Here is a 6036-nt window from a genome sequence, read left to right as displayed (position 1 = left end):
GTATTCCATCACACTCCTGACTTGTGTCTTGTAGATGGGGGGCAGGCTCTGGGGAGTCAGGAGCTGAGTTATTCACCAGAGTATTTCCTAGCCTCTAACCTGCTCTTGTAGCCACAGTGTTTATGTGGCTGGGTTCAGTTCAGTTTCTGGTCAATGATAATCCCACGGATGTTGACAGTGGGCAGATTTCAGCGCTGGTAATCATAGCATCGCTAAAAGGAGGCCATTTGGCCCATCGAGTCCATACCGGCCACAATCCCACCCAGGCCCTCTTCCCCTAACCCCACATACCTACCCTGCTAATCCCCCTGACACTAAGGGGCAATTTAGCATGGCCAATCCACCTAACCTGCACATCTTTGGATTGTGGGAGGAAACCGGAGGAAACCCACGCAGGCACGGGGAGAATGTGCAAACTGCGCACTGACAGTGGCCCAAGACCAGATTTGAAGCCTGGTCTGTGCTGCTACGAGGCAGCAGTGCCAACCACTGTGCCATCTTGCTGCCCTAATGTCATTGAATATGAAGGGGAAATGGTTAGATATTCTGTTGTTGGAGATAGTCATTGCCTGATAATTGTGTGGCGTGACTGTTACTTGCCTCTTGTCAGCCCGAGCCTGGATTTAAAACAAAAATCCATCCATGGGACACGGGCGTCGCTGGCTGGCCAACATTTATTGCCCATCCCTAGTTGCCCTTCAACTAATCGGCTTGCTGGGCCATTTCGTAGGGTGGCTGAGAGTCAACCACATTGCTGTGGCTCTGAAGTCACAAGTAGGCCAGACCGGGTAAGGACGGCAGATTTCCTTCCCTAAAGGAACATTAGTGAACCAGATGGGTCTTTCCGACAATGGACTGGTGGTGTTGAGATGGCGGCGAAGGCTCGCTGGGCTGAAGGGCCTGTTTCCTGGGCTGTTTTTGTTCTTTGTTTCATAGAACATAGAAAAACTACAGCACAAACAGGCCCTTTGGCCCACAAGTTGCACCGATGATATCCATACCTACTAGGCTTACCTATAATCCACAATTCTATTAAGTCCCATGGTCATCAGTAGATTCTTAATTCCAAATTTTTAAAATTGAATTCAAATTCTACCTTCTGTCATAACTGACGGTGGGGTGTCCAATTCAGGGCTTGGTCTGGGTGTTTAAAGTAGTTACACTGATGTTAGAAGTTCTTTTACTCCTTCAAATTCTTTAAGACTACAATGAGGCAGCACGGTGGCACAGTGGTTAGCACTGCTTCTTCACAGCACCAGAGACCCGGGTTCAATTCCCAGCTTGAGTCATTGTCTAGGTGGAGTTTGCACATTCTCCCCATATCTGCGTGGGTTTCCTCTGGGTGCTCCAGTTTCCTCCCATAGCCTGAAAGATGTGCAGGTTTGGTGGATTGACCATGCTAAATTGTCCCTTTAGTGTCCAAAGATGTGCAGGTTAGGTGGATTGACCATGCTAAATTGCTGCTTACTGTCCAAAGATGTGCAGGTTAGGTGGATTGGCCATGTTAAATTGTCCCTTAGTGTCCAAAGAAATGCAGGTTAGGTGGATTGGCCATGCTATATTACTCCTTAGTGTTAAGGGGGACTAGCTAGGATAAATACATCGAATTACAGAGATAGGGCCTGGATAGGATTGTTGTTGATGCAGGCTCGATGGGCTGAATGGCCTCCTTCTGCACTGTAGCGATTCTAGGATTCTATGATGTTAGTGGTTTAAAATTGCTTTGTCATGTGGTTCCCAGTCCAGCACAATCGTCCAGGGTAAGTTCGCCTTCTAGACAATTGCCGGTACCCATTTTCCAGGGAATTCTCGTGAGGGATTCCCCGCGTGTCTCACTCCAGTCCCTGTAGCTTCACACCACCCTGAGACTTTTCAATTGTTTCTGCTGTGAGACACCAGTACACAATTCCCTGTTCTGAAACAGTAACTGCAGCAGGCATGATCTCATCGAATTTTTCCATAAAACACAACCAGCAAAGCACTTCACCGATCCCTTATCGAGCAGGAGAAGGAGGAAAAGGGACAGGTGATGTACCGAGCACAGGCTGATCGGAGCCGTGTGCTCTTTCCTTTGGGATTGCTGTGCCCGGCTTTGCAAAGTGACCATCCTGAGGAACAAGACTGACTGCGAACCAGGATCTTACAAAAAAAAACTGTATTTTGTTTCATCTTTCATGAGCTTTTAAGAAGTCGCATAAGCCTATCCTCTTATTCTAGTGTCTGTGCGTGTGTCTGTGTGCGCATGTCTGTGTGTGTGCGCGCGTCTGTGTGTGTGTATGTGTGTGTGCGTGTCTGTGTGTGTGTTTGTGCATGCATGTGTACGTCTGCGTGCATGTCTCTGTATGCATTTGTGTGTGATGTGTGCATGTACGTGTGTATGCACACGTGTGCATGCATGTGTGTACATGTGTGCACATATGTGTACATGTACACATGCATGCACGTGTGTCTGTGTGTGTACACGTGTGTGTGTGTGCACGCATGTGTGTTTATTTATATATGTGTGTCCAAACATTCCCAAACAAACATACTGTCACGTATTGCTTCATATGTCAGAAAGATGAATGAAATGTTGAGTAGCTCAGGGCAGGATTTTGTCTTTCGCCCGCCCTCATTCCGAGGATTGGCCGCAATATGAACAATCTTTCTCCTCTGATTTTTGACCCAGAGAGAGGCTGGTGTACGTGGTGACGTTATCCATCCATCCATCCCGTCCCGGTGCCCCTCTGTACACGTTTTCCTCGCATTCCTTCTTTGTTCCAAACCCTCCCCTCCTGTTCACATCACGAGAGGGAATTCTCCCGTTCCCGCCTTCCACGGGAATTGTAGTGAGTGATGGGGGGAGGGGGGCATGGACCAGGCAAAAGTCTATTGATCTCGGTGGGAGGGGGTATTTTACAGTTTTGGGGTGAGCGCAGCCGGGATATTCTGCCCCGTGTCTCCAAATTGTGTGTAAGCTATGTGGGGCGGCACGGTAACACAGTGGTTAGCACTGCTGCTTCACAGCTCCAGGAACCCGGGTTCGATTCCCGGCTCGGGTCACTGTCTGTGTGGAGATTGCACATTCTCCTCGTGTCTGCGTGGGTTTCCTCCGGGTGCTCTGGTTTCCTCCCACAATCCAAAGATGTGCGGGTTAGGTTGAGTGGCCGTGCTAAAATTGCCCCTTAGTGTTCTGAGATGTGTAGGTTAGAGAGATTAGTGGGTAAATATGTAGGGAAATGGGGGTAGGGCCAGGATGGGATTGTGGTCAGTGCAGACTCGATGGGCCAAAGGGCCTCTTTGTGCACTGTAGGGTTTCTATGATTTGATGAAGCTTCCTCAATAACACTGCCTCAAACCTCCCAACACCAGCTCCCTCCAGCAGCAACTCATTGTGGAAGACTGGAGGATATTGCCCAACAAAGGGTATACACACGGTGGGTCGTGCGAGGGCTGCTCTTGGATGTTGCTTTGAGAGTTTGCCTCGTGCTTCATGTCGTTAGTGTACGCTTAAACTGGACCATCTGACAGGCAACACGACAGCTCAGTGACTATCACTGTTTGCTGTGCAGATACATGGATTTGGGCCGGTGTCTGTGGGAGTTTGCACATTCTCCCCGTGCTTGCGTGGGTTTTCTTCGGGTGCTCCGGTTTCCTCCCACACCCCAAAAAACGTGCTCTTAGGCTGATTGGTGTAACAATTGTCCCTAAATTAGGCATCCCTCAATCTGGTTATAATTCCTTTCTTGTGGAGTCCAGTTGGCGTAGACACAGGTCATAGGGAGAAGAGGGGACTCACAATGTTAAAATGGCGGCACGGGCTCGTTGGGCCAAAGGGCCTGTTTCCCGTGCTGTGTTGTTCTTTGTTCTTTGATATTCTTGCCTGAGTTTTGGATCTTTGGATTAATTCAATGAAGCTTAAAATCTGGCTTCCCATGGGTGGCACAGTGGCACCGCTGCCTCACTGTGCCAGCGATCAACCCCCAGCTTGGGTCACCGTCTGCGTGGAGTTTGCACATTCTCCCTGTGTCTGCTTGGGTTTCCTCCGGGTGCTCCGGTTTCTTCCCGCATTCCGAAAGGCGTGCTGGTTAGGTGTTAAAATTCTCCCTCAGTGTACCCGGAACTGTTGTGGGTGGGGAGGGGGGGGATGGCGGGGTGGTGGTTTTCACAGTAACTTCATTGCAGTGTTAATGTCAGCGTGACAATAATAATAAATACACTTTTAAATGATTCCTGAATCAGTTTTGGAGAAAAATATGCTCTCAGGATAGGGTGAAGGAGGGGAGGGGTAGCCTAGTGTGGAGCGTGGAGCACTTATGTGTGATTCTGTGCCATGCATTCTGTGTAAGGTTTTTCTCTTTTTTTCATGGGATGTAGGCGTCACTGGCTGGATCAACATTTTTTGCCCTTCCTTGAGGGCATTTAAGAGTCAACCACATTGCTGTGGCTCTGGAGTCACACGTAGGCCAGACCGGGTAAGGATGGCAGATTTCCTTCCCTAAAGGACATTAGCGAACAAAGAACAACACAGCACAGGAAACAGGCCCTTCGGCCCAACAAGCCCACGCCGCCATCTTAACATTCAGTGAGTGCCCTCTTCTACCTATGACCTTTGTCTACGCCTACTGGACTCCACAATAAAGGTGTGCAGATTGAGGGACACCTAATTTAGGGACAGTTTGTTACACCAATCAGCCTAAGAGCACGTTTTTTGGGGTGTGGGAGGAAACCGGAGCACCCGGAGAAAACCCACGTAAGCACGGGGAGAATGTGCAAACTCCCACAGTCACCGGCCCAAATCCATGTATCTGCCCAGCAAACAGTGATAGTCACTGAGCTGTCGTGTTGCCCGTCAGATGGCCCAGTTTAAGCATACACTAACGACGTGAAGCACCAGGCAACTCTCGAAGCAACATCCAAGAGCAGGCCTCGCACGGCCCACCGCGTGTACGCCCCTTGTTGGACAACAAGGCGGATCGAATCTCCTGTGGATGTAAAAAATAGTTTGCTTCAATTGTGTATTTCCCCTTTATATTCAGAACCAAGACCATAACGTGCGCTGTAAGTACAGTGCATCCATTAGCACCAGCCTGCTCTTCCAGAGTTATCCACCCTTTAAAACTTTTAGACATGGCCTAAACATTTAACACTTCATAATATTCCACGATGCCAAGCATCAGATCAGTAGACATTCTAGTGAGAAGCTTCGGACAGGATTTTCCGACAATGGTTTCATGCAGCTTCTTAATTCCAGATTTTTCAAAAAATTCAAATTCTACCGTCTGCCATGTCAGGATTCGAACCCGGGTCCCCAGATTATCAGCTGAGTTTCAGGATTGATAATCCAACGATAACACCACCAGCCTCCTGCACGGGCATCGCTGGCTGGCCAGCATTTATTGCCCATCCTTAATTTCCCTTGAACTGAGTGGCTGGTGACAGGGGACAGCTGAGAGTCAACCATATAGCTCTGGAGTCACAGGTAGACCAGACCAGGTAAGGACGGCAGATTTCCTTCCCTGAAGGAACATTGGTGAACCAGGTAGGTTTTTGTGACAATAGTTTCATGGTCATTAGTAGATACTTAATGCCAGATTTTTTTTATTGAATTCAAATTTCACCATCTGCCACATGGGGATTCGAACCCCAGGTCCTCAAAGCATTACCTGGATCTCCGGATTACAAGCCCAGTGACAATGCCACCACTGCCTTCCCTCTATGTAATACTTCCGCATATACCTGAGTCCAACATTTCAAGAACCTTACTGTTTGTGATGGATGGATGGAGTCGCTGTCCTATTAATAAAATGCTACCCTGACGAGGATGCACGTAAACCACAACATCACATGACCCTGTCAATCACTCAAAAGCGAAATCCTAGGGGAACTGAAGTAAACAAAAATCCATCAGTTCGACTTAACATAACCACTTTCAAGGTTGAACTGAGTAATTTACTGCTCTCCCAGCATCTGAGCTGCATTCCTGCCAGACAAACTGACTGGCTGCAGAGAAAAACTGAACCTGGAAACATTCTCCTGAAACACAACAAACACACT

This window comes from Carcharhinus amblyrhynchos, chromosome 35, assembly GCF_965287045.1.
Source record: "Carcharhinus amblyrhynchos chromosome 35, sCarAmb.v2.hapA, whole genome shotgun sequence".
Classification (NCBI taxonomy): Eukaryota; Metazoa; Chordata; class Chondrichthyes; order Carcharhiniformes; family Carcharhinidae; genus Carcharhinus; species Carcharhinus amblyrhynchos.
This window is presented reverse-complemented; position numbering follows the sequence as displayed.